The 12,305-nt window shown below is 41.4% G+C and overlaps 1 long non-coding RNA gene across 1 annotated transcript; it reads right to left on the bottom strand.

Annotated features, from left to right (window-relative positions):
* Window positions 1-2,200: 2,200 nt before the first annotated feature.
* Window positions 2,201-11,653, bottom strand: LOC133384498 (uncharacterized). The gene is made up of 4 exons (XR_009762588.1): window positions 11,591-11,653; window positions 11,053-11,201; window positions 3,891-3,913; window positions 2,201-2,435 (listed from the first exon to the last, which is right to left on the bottom strand). It is a non-coding gene; the product is annotated as an uncharacterized LOC133384498 (long non-coding RNA).
* Between the last annotated feature and the right edge of the window lie 652 nt (window positions 11,654-12,305).

Genomic DNA, 12,305 nt, shown 5'->3' with positions numbered 1-12,305 from the left:
CATTGAGTAGCTGTGCCACCATTTCTTTTCTCTGTCTTTTACTATGGACGTACCTGAAGAAAGCTTTTTTACTTTTAGCATCTCTCACTAACCTCAGCTCATTCTCAGCTTTAGCCTTCCTGACACCATCCCTGCAATTCCGTGATACCTGCCTGTATTCTTCCTTTGTGGCCTGGCCTTCTGTCCACTTCCTGTATGTGCCTTTTTTTGTTTTCAGGTCATCTCTAAGCTTTTTGTGAAGCCACATTGGCTTCTTCTGTTGTTTCCCCCCTTTTTTCCTTGTTGGAATTGCTTGCCATTGCGCTTTTAGAATTTCCTTTTTTAGAAACTCCCACCCATCTTGGACTCCTTTTTTCATTAGGGTGGTTTGCCGTGGAACCATACTTGTTCTGAGTTTATTGAAATCAGCTTTCCTGAAGTCCAGGGTGTACGTATGGCTACTCTCAGCTTTTGCTTCTGTTAAAATCAAGAATTCAAGTATGGTGTGGTCACTTTCCCGCAGAGTTCCCATAACTGCCACTTCATCCACCAAATCATCTCTATTGATTAGAATCAAGTCCAGGATAGCTGATCATCTGGTTGCTTCCTCCACTTTCTGTAGGAGGAAATTATCTCCAACACAAGTCAGAAATTTCTTGGAGGGGCTATGTTTGGCAGAATTTGTCTCCCAACAGATATCGGGATAATTGAAGTCCCCCATTATGTCTCCTCGAAACATTGGCAATTTGCTTTTCAAAAGTCACATTCTTGTCTTCTCCTTGATTGGGTGGTCAGTAGTAGACTCCAAGCACCACATTCCTTTTATTACTTGCCCCATTAATTTTAATCCAGATACTCTCAGTGGAGCTACCAAGCTTATCTTCCTGAATTTCTGTGCAGGGATATATATTTTTAACATATAGTGTGACTCCACCTCCCTTTTTATTCCTTCTGTTCTTTGTGAACAAGTTATATCCTTCAATTGCTGTATTCCAGTCATGGGAGTCATCCCACCAAGTTTCAGTTATACCTATCAAGTTGTAATTACCTTCCTGTGTTAAGAGTTCAAGTTCTTCCTGCTTGTTTCCCATGCTCTGTGCATTAGTATACAGACATAGAAGACCATGTGATTTATGGCTTGGCTTCCTTACTACTTTTTTCTGAGGACTGTTACAGGGCCCTATTAGAGCTGATCTCTCTGTTCCCATTACTGTGCACAAGCCTTCATCACACAGGCACTAGCTATTTTGTGTCCCCAATGTCTGCTTAAAACTTTTCTTTTTACCCAGGCATTTCCAGAATGTTGATACCAGTGGTGTATGCCACTATTCATCCTGTAATTTTTGTTGGATACATTTTTATTGTATTTTATTAGAGATTGGGAACTTCTGGCCTGGAGCCAAATGGAAACCTCTAAGACAACCTGTCTGGCCTTTGGGACTCTCTCCCGGTCACACCCCCTCTTCCTAAGCCACAGCGCTCACCAGCCCTGCTTTGCACCTTCCTTGAGTGTCCTTCCCTTGCTAGAATGTGTCCTTGAAGTTCAATAAAACCCTTGCCTCGGTGGAGGCCAGAGAGGGGAGTGTGAAGAAACTTGATGTTGTTATGTGCCTTCAAGTCGATTACGACTTATGGCGACCCTATGAATCGGTGACCTCCAAGAGCATCTGTCATGAACCACCCTGTTCAGATCTTGTAAGTTCAGGTCTGTGGCTTCCTTTATGGAATCAATCCATCTCTTCTTTGGCCTTCCTCTTTTTCTATTCCCTTCTGTTTCCCCCAGCATTATTGTCTTTTCTAGTGAATCATGTCTTCTCATTGTGTCCAAAATATGAGAACCTCAGTTTCATCATTTTAGCTTCCAGTGACAGTTCTGGTTTAATTTGTTCTAACATCCAATTATTGGTCTTTTTCACAGTCCATGGTAGAAAGGTAACATTCACATTTTATCACTCTGCATACTTGCCATGTGTACACATTTATAATATTTATTCTAAATAAATATAACTGGTGCCCTCAAGAAGTTTCAGCCCCAGTCAGTCGTGTCAGTGTTGCCTCCAAGCTTTGGAGGTCTTTGGGCAAGATGTCCTCAGTGGACCCCTTTTCTTGAGTGAGCCCACATCCTTCTCACCACTGCCACTATGTCCCATTCATTTCCCTTCTCTATTTGGACCTGATCCACACAGGCATCCAGAGGGCGGAGCCAAGATGAGTGGCGGTAGTGGCTCTTTCTCCTTGCTTCTGCAGGCAGTGGCAGCAAGGGGGAGGAAAAGCAGTGTCAGGGAGGCTCCAGGAGCTGGCACGAGACCCTTGATGGGGTGTGGTGCTTGGCCAGTGCCCAAATATGCCAACCCATGGTGCTAGAACTGAATCATGTATATCAGGATCATTCATTTAAAATTATTCATATCTCAGGCTTCCTCCCTAAGCAAATCAGAGTGGTGTCCAGTGAAACACTATAAAATATAAACAAACAAGAGAAAGCAGTTAAACTCAAAAGTTTTCTCTAAGGCCACTCCATCTTTCAGACTGTAATCTGGAGATCAGAAGCATCCATGAGTAGGACATCATGTACAAAATCCAAATATAGATAGTGCACAATCATACATCTTACATCAGTCCTTCCTAATGTATATAAATGACCATGGAACACCGGGGTGGGGAAGTTAATGCAAACTCAGAAGTATTAATTTATTTTCTTTTCCCACACCATAAGCCTAAATCAACTGAAATCAATCAACTGAAATCAGTTAGGGAAAGGCCAAAGGTCAGTGGTAGAGCATCTGCTTTGCATGCACAATATCCTAGGTTCAATCCCAGCATTTCCAGGTAGGGCTGGGAGTGGACCCTGTTTGAAAACCTAGGAGAGCCACTGCCAGTCAATGTAAACAAGTCAGCTGGACCAATGGACTGACTCAGTATAAGGCAGCTTCCTAGGTTTCTATGTAGAATTTAACAGGGAATAAAACAGAGCTAATGGAGCTCTCTTAACAGCTGGTATAGCACAGTGGGGAGGAGAGCCTGGCTGTGAATCCAGAGTCTGTGAGTTTAAATCCCCGCTCGTGTCTCCTGGGTGTAAAGGGCCAGCTAAAGATCACCCCTACAGTGAGTGGCTCAGGGGTTACATGCCCTGCCACCTGTGCAGCCGTGGGCAAGCTGCATAGTCCCAAGGAGCCCAGTTGGTCCCCATCTGGCAGTTGCAGACATGGAAGAGGCTGGCCTGTGCAGCTGTGGCAAGCTGAGCAGGCCCTAGCCAGCTGGGGAGGACTAGCCTCGTGGAGGGGAATGGTAACCCCCCTCTAAATACTGCTTACCATGAAAACCCTATTCATAGGGTCGCCATAAGTTGCGATTGACTTGAAGGCAGTCCATTTTCATTTCAATGGAGCTTTGCAAATAAAATTACATTTTCAGCATACACTTCCTAGATGCATATCATGAAACATTCTGAAAATGCCTACAACTCTGCCTACATAGATATACTAACCCAGTCCTAGACGCCCTTTTATGAACTCTTAAAAATCCACTTCCACATGTCTTCCTGATTCCCATTTGCCTCTCTGTATTTTAGGAGGCCATGCTCTTTAGCTTAGGGAACACCCCAAAGGTGAGGGCCATTTGCTTAGAGGTACTTTGACACAGGTCTCTTTAACGTTTGTGAAATCATGTTTCCTGAATATAATCATCGAATTGGAAGTGTCGTCAAAAGTAATCTAGTCCAACCCACTGCCAATGCAGGAGACTCACTACATATATTCATAGAACTAGAGGGAAAAACAGCCGCAGGCAAACAGCTGACTCTCTATGTAAGGCACAATAAAAGACTTTTATCCCTTTTCTAGAGGGATTTAAATTTAGAGTAAAATGCAGTGCACATACAATTTAAAGTTTCTCTTCCCTTTTGCACTTACCAAAGATGGGAGCTTGTAAAGTCCTACGGGTGGGAAAAGAGACAGGGAGATTATTTGTTTAAAAAATTTAACTGGTAGAGCAATCCAACCCCCTGATCCACCATGCTGGGGAGGAAGATTTAGATAAAGATGAGATGGAGGAGCTCTGCCATTGGCAAGAAAGTCCCACCGGTAAATAGTTTCACAATTCACCTGCCCAAATGGCGGGTGGCGGAAGGGATAAGACTGAGCTATCACACGATAGACCTGACCTGGGCCCCCGCGCTGCACCAACCTGGGAACTGGCACAGAGAAAGGACATTTTTTTCTGCACCCCCTCCTTCTTCCACTCATCAAGCCCTGATACAGCTGGCTGGAGGTGAGGACAGCAGTCTAAAGAAAGGCCCAAGAAAGCTGGAGAGAGAATTTCTGTGGTGGTGGTGCTTTTATTTATTTATTTAATTAATTTCTATCCCACCCTTCCTCCCAGTAGGAGCCCAGACAGAAACCCAAGAACAAAATATTGTCTGTGTATTTTTTATTGCATTTGTATGCCATTTTTCCTCAAAAGAGCTCAAGGCAATGTGCACAAGATTATCCCATTTTATGCTTAAAACAATTCTGTAAAACGAGTTAGATGGAGAGATGTGGCATAGCCATGGCCACCCAATGATTGTTATGGTTGAACTCAGCAGGAATTTGAATCAGGGTTCAATATTCATATTGAAAAACATTCCTGTTCACCCTGGCTTTTGATGGCTGGCAACCTTGAAATTATTTATCTGTGAGGATATTTGATAATTTTAGAAATGTTTTAAAAATCTTTGTATTGTTTTTACTGTTTTGTTGTTTGCTGCCCTGGGCTCCTTTGGTAGGAAGGGCAGAATAAAATTTTATATGATGGTAATAAGGTCCACTATACTATTCTGTCTCCCTAAACATACAAATCTAGACTAGATTTTTGATTTTATTAAAATCATTAAAAATGTACAGTCATTTTTAATTATTGTTTTGCATTGCGTTTAGATGTTTTTATGTTGCTCTACACAATCCTTTCGGCTTTGTGACAAGATGATATATAAATACTTTTATAAATAAATGAATCTGACTGCCCTCCTTGTTTATGAATAACCAAGGCTAAGAATCCAGCCATGTTGAGAGCGATAGACTTCAACAGATTTCCTTAGTGTAAAAAAAGGAAACTCAAAGAAGAAATGTTAGGATAAATGAAACTCTGGATCCTGACAAGCTTGACAATGCCTGTCTTTTAACATTTTATTTTTATGGATCTCTTAATGGTCCCATTGGACTCTTAATGCTCTTTGGTCCTTTAAATATATATTACGGCAACACACACACACATATACATTTGATTAATATTTTATGGCTACCTGGGTTGCCAGGAGCTCTCATAAATTTCATGAAGGGCTATTTCTGAGGGATGTTCATGTGAGAAATCCCTGTTGTTGAGAAATGGTATCAATCACTTCAGCATCTATACCTGCGTGCCAAAAGATGCATCACTAAAGCATCACTAAAGAGTCATTTACAACTGATGTCATCCAAGTGCCAGAGTGCCACTCAGGCCTTTCTGGAATTCACTGAGGGGAGGGTCCTCTTCCTTGACTAGCAAGCCCAGTCTCAATGTGAATATCCCTGTAGCCCAGGCCTTCACATCATGAAAGAGACTACCAAGCTGAATGGAGTTCACCACTCATGCATATGTTAGACAACCCCCCTGCAGTAGCAGACAGCATGGTGGGGCAGAGACACTTACCTGATCTCCAGGCAGATGAGTTGCTGCTGGGAGTGGAAGGAGGCAAGGCAGTGAGGTTGCTGCAGGGCTACTGCACAGGCTGAGTCAACCTGACACTCCTGTGCATGTTTGCTTAGAAACAAATCCTGCTGTGTTCAATTATGTTTACTCCCAAGTTATAACACATAAGAGTGCACGCTTAGAAATGCATTCTTGAGAGAAAATATATTTCAGAATGCAAATATAGAATGCATGTTTGGGGAGAAAACACATTTTAAAATATTATCAAACTACTATTTTTTGTACACAGATTTTAATTTGCAGACAAATGTGGAAACAGGATGGAAGAGGCATATGGGTGAATATCTGTGAACAGAAATAGACTTGATTCGACCACCCCTACGTAGGTCACAAGTTGTGCAGGCATGCTGGTGAACGGCAAGGATATAATTTCTGTTAAGCAATTATTGTGAAATGCAACCACATTTCAGAATGTGCTCTGCCTCCATGTTGTCTTCATTGAGCTTTGAGCTTGTGAAATATGCAAACTGAACCAAACTGGGAGCAAAGATGCATAGCTTCTAAAATAATCTCCAGGGATTTTACCGCAGCAGAAGCAACCAGAGAGCTCAGATTTCTCCATTCTGCTACACCAGCACTGGCTGAGTTGAGGAGGAAAAGGGGAGCTCTGTCTCCATCCTATTTTAGTAACGGGCAACACTCCCTTTTACTGAGCATGCCAATTTCTGCAAAATATAATGGCTGACCACATCCCCTGGAAGTTATATTGGGGACCACCAAAGACTTGATTATGAACATCAAACAGCAATTAAGGTGTGAACCTTTGGTTACACTCAAGCTGGGCTGAATCTCAGCCTAAAAAACTGAAGAATGGGAACTGTACATCCCATTACCTATCTCTGGAGTTATTCGGTGTCCTGAGACCACTTTTCATAAAAGATGGGGGGGGGGCTTCCCCATCAAGAACTAATTATTATCTCAGTAAGTTTCCACCTGAGACTATAATATGGGCACATGGTCCTATAAGTAGTCTTCTTTTAATTAAGTTGCTTATATTGTGGGAATGCAAAATAATTAGTCTGCTGCAACAAGGGGTGGGGGAGAAATTTGATTCAGTCCGCATTTAAAGCTGAAGCTATCGAATTCGCACTTTCTGAAACAATATGAGAGCTGAAACACAGACATCCTTCAAAATTCACACTTGTCCAAATTTTGCAATGCAGTTCTCCAACCCATGTTTACAAAAATGCATATATTAAGGGAAAGTGTACATTAAAATGATCATATTTGTGACAATAACAGGCAACAATGCATTATATTAGGAGAAAATGCTTGCACAAATACATACATTAGTCAGAAATGCATACAAAATGTGTTAATTAGGAGAAATTCACCCTAAAGTGCTGAAGAATTTTCAAGTGTATTTCTTTTCTTTTCTTTTTTTAATTGCAAATTGTGGCAGAAATGTGGAGAACTGAAGACTGGAAAAATGAAAAAAATGGGAGAACCAAAATTGATAGATTCTTTCATCCCTAGATGGGCAAATCTCAATTTCAGTTTCTCTCAGTTTCCTATTTTTTCAAACTTACATTCAGTTCTCCACATTTCCACATTAGTTTGGTATTTTTAAGTGCTCATGAAAATTCATCAGCATTACTCCTAATGCACACATTTTACTGTAATGTTTGCCTAATATACATGTTTTACAAGCAATGTCCCCTAATATAATGCATTTTGTATGTTCATTTCACTTATGTATGCATTTTTATGCACACTTTACCCTAATAAATGCATTTTTGTACACATTACTTGGCTGGATAACTGTATTGCAAAATTCAGAAAAGAGCAAATTTCAAAAGATGGCTATGTTTCAGTTTGTGTAATGTTTTGGGAAGTGAGAATTAGATAGCTTGTCTTTAAACGCAGACTGAACTGAATTTCTCCCCCTTCCTTAGCTGCAACACACGTACTCCCTTTCAACAACAGTTGATCTGAGAACCTTGAATGTACTTCTGGACCTTCCATTGGTAAATAAGGCTGATGACCAACCTGTGCTTGGGTGATATGACTGCAAACTGAAGGTATGGGCTCACATGACTGATTAAAAGCCATCTTATGCATACCCACAAAACCCCCTGCATGTAGAAAAGTAGCATTTCAGAGAGTATGCTAAAATTACCTGAAATTACCTTTCTGTTCAGATGACTATTTTTTTTCCTGTAAAGGAGCATTCAATCATGCAAATTCTTGCAGTCTAAAGGGTAATGTTCAAACCATGTTTGTCACCTCAGTGAGAACTGGGCTAAAGTTTTCACATAACTGCCATGACTATAATGGTGAAATTAGTAGCATAGCATGAAGAAAATAAAAAAGAACACAAACTCTGGCAAAAGAAATGCAAGAAGACAATAAGGGATGCTAAAAAAGAATTTGAGGAGCACATTGCTAAGAACATAAAAACCAACAACAAAAAATTCTATAAATACATTCAAAGCAGGAGACCATCTAGGGAGACAATTGGACCCTTGGATGATAAGGGAGTCAAAGGTGTACTAAAGAACGATAAGGAGATTGCAGAGAAGCTAAATGAATTCTTTGCATCTGTCTTCACAGTGGAAGATATAGGGCAGATCCCTGAACCTGAACTAACATTTGCAGGAAGGGATTCTGAGGAACTGAGACAAATAGTGGTAACGAGAGAGGAAGTTCTAAGCTTAATGGACAATATAAAAACTGACAAATCACCGGGCCCGGATGGCATCCACCCGAGAGTTCTCAAAGAACTCAAAGGTGAAATTGCTGATCTGCTAACTAAAACATGTAACTTGTCCCTTGGGTCCTCCTCCGTGCCTGAGGACTGGAAAGTGGCAAAAGTAACGCCAATCTTTAAAAAGGGATCCAGAGGGGATCCTGGAAATTACAGGCCAGTTAGCTTAACTTCTGTCCCTGGAAAACTGGTAGAAAGTATTATTAAAGCTAGATTAACTAAGCACATAGAAGAACAAGCCTTGCTGAAGCAGAGCCAGCATGGCTTCTGCAAGGGAAAGTCCTGTCTCAGTAACCTATTAGAATTCTTTGAGAGTGTCAACAAGCATATAGATAGAGGTGATCCAGTGGACATAGTGTACTTAGACTTTCAAAAAGCGTTTGACAAGGTACCTCACCAAAGGCTTCTGAGGAAGCTTAGCAGTCATGGAATAAGAGGAGAGGTCCTCTTGTGGATAAGAAATTGGTTAAGAAGCAGAAAGCAGAGAGTAGGAATAAACGGACAGTTCTCCCAATGGAGGGCTGTAGAAAGTGGAGTCCCTCAAGGATCGGTATTGGGACCTGTACTTTTCAACTTGTTCATTAATGACCTAGAATTAGGAGTGAGCAGTGAAGTGGCCAAGTTTGCTGACGACACTAAATTGTTCAGGGTTGTTAAAACAAAAAGGGATTGCGAAGAGCTCCAAAAAGACCTCTCCAAACTGAGTGAATGGGCAGAAAAATGGCAAATGCAGTTCAATATAAACAAGTGTAAAATTATGCATATTGGAGCAAAAAATCTGAATTTCACATATACGCTCATGGGGTCTGAACTGGCGGTGACCGACCAGGAGAGAGACCTCGGGGTTGTAGTGGACAGCACGATGAAAATGTCGACCCAGTGTGCGGCAGCTGTGAAAAAGGCAAATTCCATGCTAGCGATAATTAGGAAAGGTATTGAAAATAAAACAGCCGATATCATAATGCCGTTGTATAAATCTATGGTGCGGCCGCATTTGGAATACTGTGTACAGTTCTGGTCGCCTCATCTCAAAAAGGATATTCTAGAGTTGGAAAAGGTTCAGAAGAGGGCAACCAGAATGATCAAGGGGATGGAGCGACTCCCTTACGAGGAAAGGTTGCAGCATTTGGGGCTTTTTAGTTTAGAGAAAAGGCGGGTCAGAAGAGGCATGATAGAAGTGTATAAAATTATGCATGGCATTGAGAAAGTGGATAGAGAAAAGTTCTTCTCCCTCTCTCATAATACTAGAACTCGTGGACATTCAAAGAAGCTGAATGTTGGAAGATTCAGGACAGACAAAAGGAAGTACTTCTTTACTCAGCGCATAGTTAAACTATGGAATTTGCTCCCACAAGATGCAGTAATGGCCACCAGCTTGGACGGCTTTAAAAGAAGATTAGACAAATTCATGGAGGACAGGGCTATCAATGGCTACTAGCCATGATGGCTGTGCTCTGCCACCCTAGTCAGAGGCAGCATGCTTCTGAAAACCAGTTGCCGGAAGCCTCAGGAGGGGAGAGTGTTCTTGCACTCGGGTCCTGCTTGCGGGCTTCCCCCAGGCACCTGGTTGGCCACTGTGAGAACAGGATGCTGGACTAGATGGGCCACTGGCCTGATCCAGCAGGCTCTTCTTATCTTCTTATGTTCTTATGTCAGGCTAGGACCAGGGAGAACCAAGTTCAAATCCCCACTCAGCCAAGAAGCTCAGTGGATGACCTTGGGCCTGTCATTCTTTTCTCAGCCTGACCTACCTCACAGGATTGTTGTGAAGATAAAATGGAGAGGATAACCATGTATTCTACCTTAAGCTCTGTGGAGGAAACGTGGGATAGTAAGGCACACTACAGAAGCAGTAGATACAGCAGTAAAATTTGCATCCCACACTCTTGGCTACATCTCTTACTGAATCCCTTTGGAATTTCATACTCACGGTTGCAATTTGCAGCTGATCTACATGACATTTCACCTACCCTTTCTCCACGTGCGCCAATCCAGCTTAACAAACACAAATGAAATTGCAAGGTTCTCTGAATATTTTCCCAATGATTTCTTTCAGTCTTCATTTCATTTTAAAGCAAGGGCACAAATCCTAGTTTATGTCATAATAGATGGACAACAATAGTGCAGTTTAATGAAAATAAAACGCTAAACAGTGCTACATGTTGACAGTGTCATGATGGATATAATTTGGAGTGTTTTCGATGGTGTGGATATTTGAGAAATATCTGGCAAGCACACCAAGTGACAAATGTATTTAAGGATCTATGCCATTCAAATGATACCACCACATGTCTGTTTTGGAATTTTCCCTATTAAATGTGGGGAATATGGGCAGAAAAGCACTTGCATATTGTGTTCTTTAAACAAAAACAAAAAAAAGTGTTTGCGTTGCACAGGGGGATGTCTGTCAATAGCACCCAACATTCAACAGCCCCAAAGATATGGCTGCGTAAAGTGCACAGATTGGGCGGGGGGGGCAGAGAGAGTTGATGGCAAAATGCATCACTAATGCATCTATGAATCTCTCTTCTAAAAAAATAATTACCCTATTTCCATACTACAGAGAGACATGCTTCTGCTCCCCAGCAAAAGTCATATGTATTTAGCTGTGCTAGAGGGCAATTTCTGATTGCAGCTACCATGATGTAGAAGGAGTCATTCTGCTGATTTCCATGGCTTCATTCCAGCTTGACATTCACTCCCCAGCAAATCAGAATCCACAAAAATAATACGGCTGTTGTCTCTTTTCCTTTTTCTCTGCCACCATAAGCGACCTCCTTGGCTGTATCTTTTAAAAAAAAAAAAATCAAATGTTTTCCTGTTCTCCAAGTCCATCTGCTTTAAAAAGTATACCCCTGGAATGGTAACGGAATCATCAACCTTTTTTTCCCCCGCTATAAAGAAAGGCGCAGTTCCTCTATTTATTTATTTTTACCCAGTTCAGTAGCTCACTGGATGCACTAATCTTGATGAACACTTCAGTTTAGATGGTGCATCAATGAGGCATTCAAGCCCAGCAGTTTATACACATACAAAAATTCTGCCTGCTTTGTAAAACATTACCCTTTTATAAACACTCCACAGAAAACATAAAAGCAAATACGGGACAGTGCATAGGACAGGAAAGATGTTAGCAGGGAGATTAATGCTGAATGGGTCAAAATGAATGGTGCTTACCCAAACGAGGTCCAGATACTTTGGCTGCAATGAAACATAAATAATGGGAATGACACATCGTTTATTTGGGATAATGAGTTGATCCAAAGTAGGGGCCTAGAACAAGAGATTAAAGATTAAATATCCATCTCCTGATGAATATCAGTAGCAAACTTTAACCTTTTCCTTCCAAAAGCACAATTTCTTTGAACAAATCATGTCAGCACAACACAATGAAGAAATGCACTGAAGCTAACTTGAATAGGCTTCCGACTTTAGTCAGGAGGGGTGTGGGTGTGAAATGCATCCAGCATTTTATCTCTTGTTTTAAGAAAAGTATAGATAAATATATAGCCATCCACATTTTTTGTATGTGTGGCACTTTCAGAATAATTGTGGTAGAGCCCAAAGATTGGGCTTGATGTTTTTTGCTTTTGTTTGTGAAAAAAAAAATTGGCTTTTGCTTTTTGGTGCTGCCTTGCTAGTCTGCTACAATATAACTGCCGAAAGAACATACCCACTCGGAACATTTACTTTGGTCGAGATACAATAACCATGAGCAGCCTGCTGGAAAAAAAGCAGACAGCACATACCACATGCTAAATTGGAGTCTTGCATTCAAGGAGGACTTGGAAGATGTTGCAGGCCTCAGATCAACAGGGGTGGGAAATGCTGTGTGACAGGGCAGGCATGGTCTGCTGGGGATTAGGAACGGGCTTTACTGAAACACTGGCAG

Source organism: Rhineura floridana, chromosome 4, assembly GCF_030035675.1.
Source record: "Rhineura floridana isolate rRhiFlo1 chromosome 4, rRhiFlo1.hap2, whole genome shotgun sequence".
In the NCBI taxonomy this organism is placed as follows: Eukaryota; Metazoa; Chordata; class Lepidosauria; order Squamata; family Rhineuridae; genus Rhineura; species Rhineura floridana.
This window is presented reverse-complemented; position numbering and strand designations above follow the sequence as displayed.